Raw genomic sequence first — 16,391 nt, forward strand, 5'->3', positions numbered from 1 at the left:
CTCTTTAGTTTTCCCAGGGATTCAACTCAGGTCATCAAGCTTGGCCACAGGTACATTTACCTGCTGAGACATCTCACGAGTCCATTTTGATATATGTATTTAGAGAATACTATGGACCAGTTATTTTATACAACTGCATCAGTTTGGGGTTGATTTGATGTCCTCTCGTGATTAGAATAGGGTGTCATTAAGGGGTACTGTGCTCTTTCTTTTACTTCCTGTTGAGTGGTCCATAGGTCCATTCATTGCTCCTCTGATGACTTGTTTTTGGTGGGTACTGTCAAACTTCTGTTTATACAGTTACTCTTTTTCCTTCTTATAACCATCTTGTGATGTCGTACTTTTAAACTAGGTACATATCTCTTTCCTTATCACACCTTAAAAAATGTGTACTAAACGGAACACACGGGTTACTGTTTTATTATTTGTTATAGAGCATCACAGTCATTACTTTCGACATATCAGTTCTTCTAGACTCAATAGCAGCCCTTTTAGGATGCCTTCATCGAATCATTCTCTGAGCGGTTTCTTGGGTTTAGCATTCTAAGATATTCCAGTCCTGGAAACTATGATTTCTTCCAGTGATATAGTACCTTTGGGAAGATGATGATTAGGAGCTCAGTTTTTAGTACCTCTCATAGTTGCTCCAAGCCAGGGGTGAAAAATTACATATATTTACTAATACATGGAACTGCACATCTATATCTGTCTATAGTTACTAAAAACCCTGAAACTTTTTTCCTTTTTTCCATGTGTTTGTGTGTGGTTTCAGTATGTGCATATGGATGTCCACATGTATCACGCATGTGTGCCTGCTGGTTTGTGTGCATATTTGTGTGCGCGCATGCACATGTGTGTGTGTGTGTGTGTGTGTGTGTGTGTGTATTGAGGTCCATGTTGGTAATCTTCCTCCATCCCTTTCCAACCTATTCTTCTGAGGCAAGGTCTCTTAATCAAACCCAGAGCTTGCTAATAGGGTTAATCTCACCAGCCAGTTTGATCCTGGGATCCTCTGACTCCACCTTCTGAGACAGGAATTACAAGCAAGCCTTCACATTAGCCTTCTGTTTATGTGGGTCCCGGGGATACAAACTCTCATGCTCTTCCTTCTGTTGGCAAGTGCTTTAACTGATGAGCCATCTCCATAGACCCACACCTGGCATTTTTGATGTGGACTCTAATTCTAGCCCTATTCCACAAACAAAGGGCATTTTAATTTCCCCTCCCTGTAGTTGTAACTTCCTTGGTCTTTCCCAAGGCTTTATTTTCTCTGTGTTTACACGTATTTGCTAGAACTCCTCTTGTCTATGCAGCCTCCTCCACCCTCTTCCTTCTGTAACTGTCTCCTACCCGTTTTAGCTGCTGCTTCCCTGTGTTAGGCTGCTCTTCGGCATAGATACCTTTCTGGGCATTTGAGGCTCTAACTCCATACACTGATCCACATTGACAGGGGAATGCCCATTTCAATCTGCATGGGCTCAGACTTTACCTTTGCACGTGGATGCTGTCTTATACTACTTGAACTCTAATACCTATTCCAGGATGTTCCCTCCATCAAAACCCTATAGTATCCTTTTCTCGGGGTGGGGGGAACTCTCCTGTTATTCCAGCCCTCCATAAGAGATGCTTTCTTTCTTACTTAGGCTCTATGACTCCACTCTGGGTTGTCTTGGGTATAGACATTTTCTAATCCTGGTTTGGACTCTGGTATGTGATTGTAGGCCATTGCACCTTTTTTTTTTTTTGAGACAGGGTTTCTCTGTGTAGTTTTGATGCCTTTCTTAGATCTTGCTCTGTAGACCAGGCTGGCCTCAAACTCACAGAGATCTGCCTGCCTCTGCCTCCCGAGTGCTGGGATTAAAGGCGTGCGCCACCACCGCACGGCTCGAAACTTTGTTTTTATCTCTGTTGTGAATGCTAACATCTCTCTTCCCTACTTGCTAATGTTAAGGACTAAATTGTTCCTGAAAAAAAAAAGAGAAATGTAGAGAAAGAAAAAAAAGGGGAGGGAAGGAGAAGTCCTAGAAGAAAGTGATGTAATGTCCTTGTTATGGATGATAATAATAATGATGTTGATGAAATGTATCAGGCACTGGACATGTGTTTGGGTAATATGTAGATTGAGACCATTGTTTGAATACTATGTAGCTTCCCTAGACTTTTCTTTTTTACATGTTGGAAGACAGAGAATAATAATAATTATTAATTATTATATTATATATTATTATATAATATAATAATTAATAAGCCAGACAGTAGCTTGCTTTTTTTAAACTCTTAAAATATATATTATTGTGGACATTGAGTGGCCTCCAGCTGAGAGAGAAAATATTTATATAGTTTCTGCTCTGTTTAGCTGAAGGTCTGTATCATAATTGTCAGTGAAATGCAGGTTCAAGAATTTCAGCAAGTTGATGAGAATGCCACGAAAGACTCATGGAAGCACTGGGGTGATCTGCCATTCACAAGGAGGTTGGGTTTGCAGAATATGATAAGAGAAGGATTTCAGCAAGTGGGCTCCTGCTATACGATATTCCCACTATGATTTTTAAAATGTCACATTAATGTTATGTCAGGAAATCGATAAGATGTGTTTTAAAAATTATAGACCTGCACAAGTCTTACAAAAATGATTACTGCTCCAAATGAACCAGGATAGTAAGTAATTCATACTGGGATTTCCCCAGATTATGAATTATTACTAGGAATCTATAATTCTTAGAAACAAATCAAAGTAAAGAAACATCCAGGAAGCTCTTTAGTAAACATTTGGTGTAGCTGAAAAATAACATCATTATTTGCAAAAAGTGGGAAAAAATAGTTGGGAGCATTGCAGACATAATTTTATTGCAGTTATTTCCTGTACTTCAAAAGACCATTCTGCTTTCCATGCCAGATTTAAGAAAAAATAAACATCAGACAGTATTATCAGTTGCTGCTCCTCTTATCTAGGTTTGGGAAATAAGCATAGTGGAAAGACAATCAGATTTTCAGTCGTAGTTCTTAGGAAGGGAATGAAATGGGCTTGCATTCAGAGTGGGGTATACCAAGCGTACAAGGTAGTATGTAGGCATCTGAAGATTCACTGATTTTTATTCTTCCCCTAGGCACTGTTTTTATTATCATCAACACCTGTAAAAACATATGACCTGTTCTTAGCATTTCATAACATCTTATGTTTTCATGAGGTCCTTGGGATTTCACAGAAATGGGGTGTGTGTGTGTGCGCGTATGTGTGTGTTAAGGAGAGAGAACGAATCCGTGTATGTGTTGTGTGCTTATGCATGTGCACAGATGTGCATGGGTGCATGTGTGTACATATGTACAAATGCATGTAGAGGCCAGAGGTTGACACCAGGTTCTTCCTCTGTCACTCTCCATCATATATATATATATATATATATATATATATATATATATATATATATACATATATATGTATATATATAATTTTTTATTAAAATTTTTTTCTTTCCTTTTACATACTAACCCCTGTTCCCCCTCCCTTCTCTTCTCCAGCTCCCACACACCTACTCCCATCCCATCTCCATCCCCTTCTCATAGAGGGTCAGGCCTCCCTTGGGTAGTCAACACAGGCTGGCATACCATGTTGGAGATGGACCTAGCCCCTCCCCACTGCATCAAGGCTGAGTAAGGCATTGCACCACAGGGAATGGGCTCTAAAATGCCAGTTCATGTACCTGGGATAGGACCTGGTCCCATTGCCAGGGGACCCACAAACATATCAAGTCACTCAGCTTTCACCTACATTCAGATGCTGTGCCTGACTTTTTCTGTGGTGCCAGAGATTGAACTCAGATCCTTATCCTTGAGTGGCAAGAGCCATCTCCCCAGCCTCAGAAACAGTTCTTAAACTTGGTAGTGGTGGAATTTCAGTAGATGGACAAAGAGTCATGTAGACTTTGTATAGTATCTGTTCCCTGGTATCCTTAAACAAGTTGATCCAGAATTTTTGAATTTGGGGATCGACAGATAATTATCTCCTCAGCCATATAATCCACAGTATTATCATTTCTCTGATGGAAGGAAAAGATCCATGTCTGATTGACTTTTTGAAAAAATACATTTTAATTAAAGTATAATCACATCACTTTGCCCCTTTCTTTTCCTCCTCCCTTCCCCTCCCAGGTTACCTTCCTCTATCTCCTTCCATTTCCCCCCTCAAATGATAGCCATTTCCTCCTGATTATTGTTTATATATATGTAAATGTCTATATCTACCTTTATATATACACAAATATATAAATACAACTTGCTGGGTTCAGCTTTGTTGTTGGTGTGTATATGGTGTCAGGGCTGACCACTTTGTATTGGACAACCAATCAGGGGGCTTATCCCTGGGAGATACTAACTCTCAACAGCCATTAGTTGCCTGTAGTTTCTTGGCCAAGTAGATGGCCTGTGAGATTGTCTTCCCCTTCTGTGTTGGCTTGTCTGTGGATGTCGTCATTGCTCAGATCCTATTTATTTGGCCATCTCTATGAGAGACTGTTTCACAGCAGACTTCCTGGTATTCTGGCTCTTAAAGTCTTTCCTCCATCTCTTTCCTGATGTTTCCTGGGACACAGATGTAGAAGCTGTGATGTAGATGTATCCATTGGTGTTCGGCTCCCCACAATCTGTTGATCTCTGCATTGTGTCCAATTATGTTTTTCTGTGATGGTCTCCATTTGCCCTAAAGAGAGGCTTCTTTGATGAAGAGTGGTATTGACACTCATCTGTGGGTATAAGGATGAGATTCAGAATGTAGTTAGGGATTGTGCTGGTCTAGCAAAATGGCGGCAATGGATTCTTTCCTAAGATCCGTGACCTTACTAGCTCTGGGAAGCTGACTAGGTTTCTAGTATTAGGCGTGGCTTCCCTCCTTTTTGAGTGGGCTTTAAATCCAATTAGACAGTTGGTGGTTCCCACCAACACGTGAGTGCCACTTATTGCTCCTTTACAGATCTCGTGTAAGTCTCTATTGCTGAAGGCACCACACGCTTAGGACACACGAGTCGGATTATTCAAGCTTATTGACCTTTCTTGAAGCCTCGCTTTCTTGTTCTTTAAGACTGCAGACATCTCTCAGAATCAAGGAAAAGTTGATCTGCTAGGCTGTTGGAGAGATCAGGAATCAAAGCACAAAAATACCTCGGGGAGAGGCTATGTTATCATAAAGCAGGGACTTCCTGGCACGTTCTACCCAACCTTGTGATGGAGGGAAACATGAGCAGAATCAAAAAAAAATAAAAAATAAAAAAAATGATTGCCCAAGGAAAAGTATGTATCATCTCAACTGTATTGCAAATTTCTTTCTGTGAGTATGTGTGTCCATGAATTCCTATATGCACGTGTGTGTGTGTGTGTGTGTGTGTGTGTGTGTGTGTGTGTGTGTGTGTGTTTGCGCATGCGCGTGCAGATTGGAAGACAACCATGGGTGTGGGTCCTTCCATTTCCACCTAATTTGAGACAGGGCTACTTTGAGCTTCCAGGGATTCTCCTGTCTCCCCCTTTCCATCTCACCACAGGACCACTGAGATTGCAGATGTGTCACCATGCTTGGCTGTTTTTGTGGGCTCCGGTGATTTGAACTCAGGCCGTCACGTTTGCCTGGCAGGCGTTTTACCCACTGAGCCAACCCCTCAAGGCTTGTTTTCTGCATTTCTTGAGAGAAAGTGCTCAACCAGGAAACCTCCTTTCACTTTACGCCTCCTGCTCAACTCTTTCATACTTCCTTTACCTTTTCAAGACCCGGAACACAGGGGCTGTCAAGATGATTCAGTGGCGAAGAGCACTGCATGCTCTTCCAGAGGACTTGGGGTTAAGGCCCAGCACCCACAAGAATGCTCGCAACTGTTCACAAATCCAGTTCCAGGGGGTGTGCACTCTCTTCTGGCTCCCGTGGGCACCAGGCACACCTATGGTATACAGACACACATGTAGGCAAAACGCCAGGGCACATAATTTTTTTTTTTTTTAAGTCAGACTACAGCAAACACAAGTGGGCATGCTGTCCGAGGCAAGAGTGGTATCACAGCAGCGCTGTAGTTGTCAGGGAGTTTCCAACAGTTGGAAACAATACATGTCTACCCCTCTGTCCTTCCTGGCTGCTGCCTATGAACATTATCGAGATGGTCTCATTCATTGTACTATGTATTTTAGATCAATGAAAATTCTATCTGGAAACTTGTTTTCGACTCTTTGTTGACTATGGGTTCCAACCTGAGTTCAGAATAATAATCTGAATTCACAAGCTTGTATAGTTTGAGACATAGTCCAAGATATTTACTTTCTCTTCTAGTAGTCAACATTTCCAGTTTTCCCGATTCTTCTAACGACTGTTTTTAATACTCTAGTAGTTTTCCCACCGCAGCTCAGCCGTGTCAGCCTTTGACAGTGATCCCTGTGGGAAGGAAAGTAGAAAATGCTGTGTGAGTAAAGAGGAGCTAGAAGGAATGGGAAGGGTAGGAGAAAGCAACATGGTTTGGCTCTGGCCTTCTCAATTCAATGCCTGTGGCTCTTACAGTGTAGTCAGATATCCATGCAGCAAGGTCACCTGTCTTGTCTTGTTTTGTTTTGTTTCTGAGACAGGGTTTCTCTGTATAGCTTTGCGCCTTTCCTGGAACTCACTCTGTAGCCTAGGCTGGCCTCGAACTCACAGAGATCCGCCTGCCTCTGCCTCCCAAGTGCTGGGATTAAAGGTGTGTGCCACCACTGCCCGGCAAACACCTGTCTTGTTATAAGAGTGTAAGGACCCAGGCAGCCTAGACAGGGGAAGCTTACCCACAGAGCTTCAGAGAGCTCCTCCAAAAGGTTCTTAGAGTTTATCTCTGGGCAAACTTGTTCTTTTAATCTGCGTTTGAAACATTACTCATAGATGTGGATTTTGAAAGAATTCCCTATATTTTACATTTATCCACACACATTTTGCTCATATTTCAAGTCTCCTCCTATTTTTTTTTCAAATAATGTACTGGTTTTGGCTGTTTTCCAGGTCTGACAGTTGGTGGACACGCTTCAAGAGAGAAAAGGAAATTTCCCCTGCTTATCTCCTCTCTCCCGTCTGCCCAAGATAATGTGTCTGTCAACTGTGACCTGATTTTTGAAATAATTTATTAAATGGAGGGGTGCATGATGTTATTTAAAATGTTGGTGTGACATTGACTTTTAGTCCTTCACAGTAAGCCCTTCAGTAGATTCTCTTGGTGAACTCTGCTGCTCTTGGGAGTTTAGGACTCTGAACTCCTCTGGTGATTTTGGATTCTGTTCAGCCTTCGTGTTCACTCAGGAAATTAAAGAGTTTCCTTAAAATGAAACTGGCTGGGCGGCTGTGGCACACACCTTTAATCCTAGCACTCGGGAGGCAGAGGCAGGTGAATCTCTGTGAGTTCAAGGCCAGCCTGATCTACAGAGTGAGATCCAGGCACCAAGACTGCACAGAGAAACCCTGTCTCAAAAAAACAAAAACAAAACAAAACAAACAAACAAACAAAAAAAGAAAATGAAACTATTTTTTTCCCATGGAAATGTTATTTTGGAGCCATGTTGATTTTATAGATATAGAAACTTCCTCATAGTAGCTAGTAGACTACTTAAGAAAAGTCATAACAAATGAGTGTAGAGTACTTAACTATGGTAATGAAGGATAGCCTCCATTAAGTATGTTGATATTTTTCTCTTTTTATGTTAAACTTAATGTATATACAATAGATTATTTAAATAGTAATTTAAGGTTTTTAATTTGCAATTTTTTTTTTGAGACAGGGTTTCTCTGTGTAGCTTTGCGTCTTTCCTGGAACTCGCTTTGTAGCCCAGGCTGGCCTCGAACTCACAGAGATCCGCCTGCTTCTGCCTCCCGAGTGCTGGGATTAAAGGTGTGCGCCACCAACGTCTGGCTTTTTAATCTGCAATTTTTAATCTGAAGTTGGGAGGAGTCTAAAAGATTTCATTACCCTTTTGGAAATGGCCTGTTGTTATTTTAAGCGAGGTCTGTCTCTAGCTAGGCAGGTCTTAGATCCTTGCCTCAGCTTCCACAGTTCTGGGCTTTACAGTCTGGCATCACCACATCTGATGGAATTGTATTTCTTTAAAAAAGTAGTTTTTTTCTTGATTTTAAAAAACTGTTTTTCAAAAATCCATCCTAAATTTCTGTCTCGAATTCATTTCTTTTCCTTTACTATGGACATATTCTTCCCACTGTTCTTTGGAATGTCTCCCTCTAAATCAGTGCTTCTCAACCTTCCTGATGCTGTGACCCTTTAATACAGTTCCCCATGTTGGGGTGACCCCCCGACTGTAGAGTTAGTTCATTGCTACTTCATAACTGTGATTTTGCTACCGTTATGAATTATAATGTAAATATCTGATATGCAACCCCTGTGAAAAGCTCACTTGACCCTCAAAGGGGTCCTCTGGCTTCATCACCAAAGGGCAACTCTGCCTGGCCTGTGTCTTTGGTGCTTCCCTGGCACTTTGTGTGCACATGTCTGTTCTTAGCACTTAGAATTTTATGTGCCTGCCATCTCACTAGGGCCTGAGTTCCTCCAGATATACATGGCCTTGTCTATCTGCTGAAATTCTGTATGTTATTTTATGCCTAAATCATGTAAGATATTCAGAAGAGTATTTGTTGAATAAATAGATGAGTGAAGAAGTATGTAATGTGACACTCATGATTTGGACTAGATCCCATGACTCTAATTATTGACCAAAGAACATAGCTTTGTCTAGCAACTTCAGTGGTGAGAACAGGTAAGTATAGTTTGTTAGAGCGCCTGTCATACACCAGAAGCTGTGTTCACTGTTTTGCAGCTATTAGCTTAGAGGAACCAAGACCTAGAGGAGCCTGATAACTCAACCATGTAGCAGTGTGGGATTTAAAAATCCAGATCACCTGGCTCAAATCCAGAGCGCTCTCCTCAGTGACGAGCATGACTGGAGACACAGGTCCGGGAGGAGCTCATTTTAAAACAAAGACAATGAGTTCTCTTAGGGCAAAGGAACATTTGGAATCATCACATCACCTTCTCACTACGGGTTCTAGAGATGTCTCAGAGAGATTTGTGGGGAGGCAGTAGTAAGTTTGTGCTCTTAACAACTTTGAATTAATGGCAAAATGGATAAAGATTTTTCTGACATAGAAGGGATGAGAGGAAATGAAGCGAAAGATTATGAGATTTTTTTTTTTTTTTTTTACTTACTAACCGTGTGTCAGATCTTAATATTCTTCTCAAGGGTATGGCCTCATTCATTTAAGTTCCTCCCATTAAGCCCTGTTCTTGCAAGTTCCATCACCTCACAGTAGCACCACAGGCTGACAACTAAATCAACACATGGCCTTTCAGAGGACCTGCTCCCAAGTTCTGTAACCATCTTCATGGCCATAAAACACCAATACTGACCAGTCAGATGGACACTGATGTAGAGTGCATTTGAACCTGGGATCAGACTGGGACTGTACAACCCAGGGGGCCAGGTCTGTTTGTTTTATTAAATGCAGAACTGTGAAGCAGAGACTTTTCAGCATGGGTTGTGTTGTAGAGGTATTCCTGCCACTTCGATTAATTTGTTACAGACGCTAAGTAATTAGCATGCATCATGAGAAGGACATTTAAAGGAGAGGAAAAGAAAGATGGAGTAGAACATTGAAGCTTTCATTCCCATGATGACCTTGCTTAATCTGTCCCTCTCCCAAACCTTGTCTGATATTTACTTGGCTTCTTTTTTACCCATTACTCATCGATTCATCCAGTGCATTTTTGAGACTGTTATTTATGTTTTAAGGAAGGATTTTCTTTGTTTTGATTTTAAAAAAAATATATTTTTATGTATGGGTGTCTACATGTGTCTGTGGTTATGGATGATAGTTTGTATGTAGTCACCCATGGAGGCCAGAACAGGGCATTGGATCCCCTGGAGCTGGAGTTACAGGTGTTTGTGAACTGCACAGTGTGGGTGCTGGCAAGCTAATTTGGATCCTCTGGAAGAGCAGCAAGTACTCTTAACCTCTGAGCAATCTCTCCAACCTCATGTTCTGGAATCATTTTAAAGCTATGGAATAGCAACAATCAGATTCCAGTCAGTCTAACTGTACGTCATTTACATATATGACGTTATGTACTAAGATGTTAGCTATCTAAGAGTAGGGAACTACTATGTCTTTTTTTTTTTTTAAGTCTCATGCTCAGCACAGTACTTGATAAAAAGTTTCGTAACTGGATGCAAGATCTAGAATTCAGTCATTTCACAGCTATGCTCTCTGTGACTCGAGCCTGAGGCTATTAGTTCATTTATTCCCTTAGTGACCATAGAATAAAGTGTAAAGCCTGTCACTACTGTTCTAGAGATAGAGCGACAGCCCCTTAGGTGACTGAAGAAAGAGACGGAATGCTGGAACTGCACAGTCAAGACAGGAACAGACCCTTTAAGGTTGCTCTGATGTACCGTGTTAAACTGTACTGCCACCCCGGGCTGTTGGGAGCAATAGGTGATTCAGACTAGATCAGGCTGGTTTGGAGACCAGACTGTGAAAAGATCTGTCTGGAAAATAAGGCTCAAAAGTCTCTCATTCCTCACAAGCCCAGGGAGTTTGGGAATCACACAGAAACAAGAGTCTTAAGTGCCAAGCGTCTGGAGGGAACCAAGGAGCTGACGCTCAGTTTAACCACAGCATTGCTAAGAAGAAGGCAAAATATCAATGGTTAGGTAGACAAAGGGCCTGAGAACACAAAGGGAAATGGAGCAGGAGAGTGAGCTTGAGCCAAGACCACTTTCTCTTGATTGTTGAGCTATTTATAGGCACAATTGAGGTATAATAGTTTTTGAGCAGAATTTCTCAGCCTTGATTCTGCTAAGTTTGGGCCAGGTAATTCATTGTTATGTATGGTGGGGGTGTCCTTTGCATTGCGGGGTGATAGCATGCCGGGGCAGTGTCGGATGGATCCTGAAATAACAACAAACCCAAGTTAAAAAAAATCCAGAACAATAACCATAATAAAATACAGCCACAAAACAAAAGTAAGAAAACAAACAAACCAACAAACTTACCTCCAGGCCTTGCTAACTGTCCCCTGGGAGGCAACATTGCTTTTAGAGGCATTTGAATGAAGCAGTTGCTGCTGGCCAAAGAAAAGAGTAAAATCCTGTGTGACTGGGCAAGTCTGCAATCCCAGTACTCAGGAGGCTGAGGGAAGAAGGTCATGAGTCTGAAGTCAGCCTGGGGCATATGTTGAGACCTTGTATTAGAAACAGCAACAACAAAAATAAACAGTGAGTGGACAAGAAGTCTAAGTAGCCCTATAAATGTTACATCTTTCATATGAATTCCAAAATGAATGAGGATTAAAAATAACCTAATTGTGAAAACTGGTTGGCAGAGAGGACATAAATCCCGAGAAGCAGCAACCCCTGTTCTTTGTAAACTTGAAATACTCTGCATGGAGGTGCGCTATTTTAAACTGCAGGAGAGAAAGGGTATTTGGAGGAAGGAGATTGGAGCTCATAGAGTTAGGCATAGATCGGGAGAAACTTGAAGATCAAAGTGTTCAGTTTGGAGTTAGGAGTCAATCTGAAACAAGTGAGGAATACATGTTGAAAGAGCTCATGGGCTGGAGATTTATTTTTATATACTTTCCAGTGCTCAGAACTAAACCCATGCCTTGTGCATGCTAGCAAAGTGCATTGTTATGGCTCAGCCACTGCTTTATATGTAAAAATAAAGCAAGAAAGGAAATCTATTAAGTTAATAAAAGTTTAAGGTTTTTTTTTTTAATATTTCAATATTTTATCTCAGTCACCCACCGTTATCCACTTCATATCCACCAAGCAACTCTTCAGTGTGATAGTCCCTATTGGGAGAAATGGAAATACTGCTGCCTCCAAAAGTGTATTTTGCTAACAGTTGAATCTTCACAAGTTCAGGTTAGCTGCGTCTGGACTTTTCCTGCTGCTGCTATTGCTTAGATAAATACTAAAGAAGTAAACTGCCCATAAAGTCCCTGTTACGTTTACCAGAGCAGCTGTCCCAGTCCCGTCGCACTCTCCATAAATTCCGTTTGCCGTGTTCACTCTCAGTGCTAACCCAATTTCTTATTTAGCTGAGGTCGAGGACATTTGGACTTGAGGTTTTTGGAATTTTCCACGGTTTTCCCCACCACCTCTGTTTGTTTGTTTTTTTTTTTTTCCTCTTTTTTTTCTTTGTATCTTTGTATCGCACTGAGAGCGCCTGGCCTCTCTCAGGCAGATCCTTATGCACTTATGCGTCTTGTTTTAAAGCCCCTTTTCTCCTCTAAGTTTTCAGTAATTACATTTCATTTTCCTGTTGATAGCTTTGGTTTTATCCTCAAGTCTTTCCTTCTGTGTTCCTGTTCAAGTTTTCCTTGTTCTTGAGCAAGCAGCAAACTCAAAAGGACTCCTAATTCTTTCCCCTTGCCCTTATGGTATTGTTCAAATCCGACTTCCTCCTCATCTGGGACTTTTCCTCTTTAGTCTCACTTCTATATAATTCGGTCACTTGAAGAAAGAAGAGGAGTCAGTGCAAACTGCTTTTCTGCCTGCTCTTACCTTCCCTGGTCATATGCCGTTGAGACAGCTGTCTTAAATGTCACCAAAAGCTCTTTCCAGCGTTCCCATTCTCTGTGTTTCTTACCTGCGTGTGATGTCATTAACCATCCCTGACACTGCACCTGCCTGAGACAATGTCTCCCATTGTGGCTTAGCCTTCCCTAGAGCTTGATGTGATGCCAGGCTGTTCTTGAACTCAGGGTCCTTCTGCCTCAGCCTCCAGAACATGGGGCCCGCAAGCATGGGCCACCACACTAGCTTGTCTAGGCTTTTAGATGTTTAACTACTTTGATATCTGTGACTTAATAGCAATCTACATGCCCTCCTATTTTTATCATTGCTCTTGTTTGAACTTCGATCATTTCCTTTATCTACTGTAGGCATTTATAAATACATCATCTTTAATATTTTATTATTTCATTTTATAGTTGTAGAAACCATTTCTGTATAAGCAACTTTCTGTCATAGGATATTACTTTAAGATGTGTTACATTTGTTTATGCTGTGGAACATTTGTTTAATGATGCAAAGATGTGTTGCATTTTTTTATGTTGCATTTAACTTTGCCTGTCTAAAACACCTGATGGTCTAATAAAAAGCTGAATGGCCAATAGCAAGGCAGGAAAAAGGATAGGCGGGGCTGGCAGGCAGAGAGAATAAATAAGAGGAGAAATTTGGGAGGAGAAGGAAAAAAGAGCAAGAGAACAAGGAAAGAAGGACACCAGGGGCCAGCCACACAGCCAGCCATGGAGTCAGAGTGAAAGAAAGAAAGATATACAGAAGTAAGAAAAGGAAAAAGCACAGAGGCAAAAGACAGATGGGATAATTTAAAGTTAAGAAAAACTGGCAAGAAACAAGCCAAGCTAAGGGCAGGCATTTATAAGTAATAATAAGCCCCCTTGTGAGATTAATTTGGGAGCTGGGTGGTGGGCCCCCCAAAAGAGCAAAAGAGTGAAAACAACCAACAACTTTCTAGTTTATATTTTTAATCCTGTCCATTATCTTGAGTTTCTCCTTTTATTTACAACTATTGGTTACCTCTCTGCTTTGTTACTGTGTTGTTACTTGACATGCACTGTGTCCAAGTCAAATGAAAGACTTAAACTTGTCACATAGATTGTGTGAACTTACCTTATTTTCTTCCCCAAGATCCCACTGAAATGGGGAATTAAAAAAAACATTAGCCTATAGACACACAGATAATGGGGCCGCTGATGAGAGAGCTTAACAAATTTGTGGGAGAGGAAAGATGAGAGGAAGAATGATAACGGACTCAGCAGAGAGAAGACTGAGGAAGAGATGCGGATGAGGAGCAAACCCCTTTAGACACACATTTGGAAGCTCCTGGCACCACAGAAGTTAGGAGTAAAATATAAAGCAGAAATGGAGCTTGGTTGGAAATGCAGGGACCTTTAGCTCAATCACCTAGATACCTTCCCCCAATTCCATGTGGTAAATTGGGCAATTTGTCACTTTACTTCTGAAAAAAAACCCTTTTCATTAAATTTTATTAAATAAATGAAAGAGTAACAATATAAGGAAAAGAAAAGAAAATTAGAGGATGGATGCAATAAATTCAAGGTTCATAAATCCATGTATCTGTTCTCTTTGGTAGTTTTCCATCAAAGGCACTGGACTTGTTATGTGACTTAATTTGGTCAGTAGAATTATAGAAAACTTGATACAACAGAGACCCAAAAAGAATAGAACATTTCTAATCTCTACCTGTGTGGTGGTTTGAGAGAAAATGGTTCCCAAAGGAAGTGGCTCTATTAGGAGGTGTGGCTTTGTTGCAGTAGGTGTGGCCTTGTTGGAGGAAGTGTGTCACTGTGGAGGAGGGCTTTGAGGTCTCATATATGCTCAAGCTACACTCAGTGTTTCAGACCACTTCCTGTTGCCTGTTGAGTCAAGATGTAAGAACTCTCAGCAGCTTTTCTAGCACATGTCTGCCTGCATGCTGCCTTGCTTCCCACCATGACGATAATGGACTGAACTGTAAGTGATCCACCCCAATTATATGTTTTCCTTTATAAGAGTTGTCATGGTCATGGTATCTCTTCACAGCAATAGAATCCCTAACTAAGACAGCCTGTAACTTCTGTGATTATGATGAGAACATTCTCAAGAATGAGATTATGGAACAGAACTCTGTACTCCCTCATACCATTGATTCAGCTAGTGGCCAGCCTTCTATAAATATTTTTTTGGGTGGGGGGGTCCAGTCAATGCCAGAAAGAATAGTCACTCAAATGTGGACAAAATCAGTGGGCCTGCCTAGCTGACTGGTAGAATCTGGAACCATTATAAACGGTCCTTGTTTTGTGCAACAGAGTTTTTGAATGGTTTGTTTAGAGTTTAGGGATGGTTTACTTTGCGGTAGCATCAATACAGCCGACAACTAACACAAACAGGGAACAGGAATAAAGGAATGAGTTGTCAAAGAGATAGGGTGATTTCTTAACATTGGAGGATGTAAGTCTCCAAGTGAAAAAGGTTTCTCCATACCTAGCTCGGGTGTCAGAAAGGACAGCGGTCCATACTCTGAAGTGTAGGAAAACTTCGGATCAAAGGAAAGAATATGAAATGAAACAAAAGAAAGCACAACGGAGTCACACAGAGATGACTGGACAGTAGAAAGGCACCAGCCTTTCCAAAGTGACACTGTGTGGCAGAAGATGGTGGCACAATGCTTTCAAAATTATGAGGAAAGTATTTTTGAACTTAGATGTCTCCATTTAGCTCAAACTGTCCATTGGAGATGAGACCCGAAGAAAGAAATTGTAAGACTTGAAAGGACTGAAAAAGTATCTTCCGCGTCCTTGCGTAGACTGCTTCTGGAGGATGAATGTTCAGAGAGCGAGGGGGAGAATAAGGAGAAAGACTTAGAAACAAAGGGTTCAAAATGGGAGAACAGAGAAGAGAAATTCCAGGAAGGCAACTCAGACGTAGGCTGTGAGAACAGGTCATCCAGACTGAGAAAAAGATGGAGGGCTATGAAAGAGCTTGGGGGAGGGGATGCTTGATAGAAACAACGGAGTGCTGGGCGTGTGTGCATAGTTGGAAAAAAATTGATGACATGTTGGACTTAGGAAAATAGTGATCGGTTAATATAAAATGCTAAGCAAATGATACAAATGATTGTTGCTCATTTCATAACAAGAATGCATTCTATAAGAATGGAAATACATATTATGACTTAGCAATGAAGAGTAGTATGTAGTTGTAATGTCGTAAGCACTGTCTACTTACTATGTCTTGAATACCGTCTACTGATTTACACCTTGTTTCATTTCAGGAGGAGAAAGTTTGTGAGCTGGGGAATGGGAGTCGGGAGAAAGGAAGGGACCCCAGTGTAGGAGAATCAGTCTCAGATACCACAATATGAATTCAGGTGATAACCTCGAAAATTGAAATTTCCATGTAATATGTTTAATATTTAGATCAAACTACTAAAAGAGTTGGAAGAGTGCCATTTACAAGGCATGGGATTAGAGAAAAGCTGGCATTTTTTTTTTTTTTCTGTGAAGGGATAGGAGGTAAATGTTTTAGATTTCATGAGCTGGATAGTGTTTGCTTTTATAGGGTGAATAGACATGACAGCCCATGAATGAATGGGCACGGCTGTGATCCAGTTGTCTTTTGTTTACAGAAACAGATGGCGGTCTGAAATTGGCTTGTGGACCGTGTTTTCCAACCTCTGGGCGAAGGAGGCAGGGCAGGGATGAGTTTCCCTTACTAATCCGAACTCATTTTTGGGGGGACTTGCTTGCCTGTCTTTTGTTACTGTTAATTATCAAGTAAATTGCCTAGCCTGTTACTGTAGCCTC

General features: G+C 41.2%; 1 protein-coding gene across 14 annotated transcripts in view; it reads left to right on the forward strand.

Annotated features, from left to right (window-relative positions):
• The window catches only part of Anks1b (ankyrin repeat and sterile alpha motif domain containing 1B), a 1,024,799-nt gene that overhangs the window by 17,357 nt on the left and 991,051 nt on the right, over positions 1–16,391 (forward strand). The gene's annotated exons all lie outside the window — the stretch shown is intronic.

Source organism: Peromyscus californicus, unplaced genomic scaffold (assembly GCF_007827085.1).
Source record: "Peromyscus californicus insignis strain IS unplaced genomic scaffold, ASM782708v3 Scaffold_24__1_contigs__length_46423439, whole genome shotgun sequence".
NCBI lineage: Eukaryota > Metazoa > Chordata > Mammalia > Rodentia > Cricetidae > Peromyscus > Peromyscus californicus.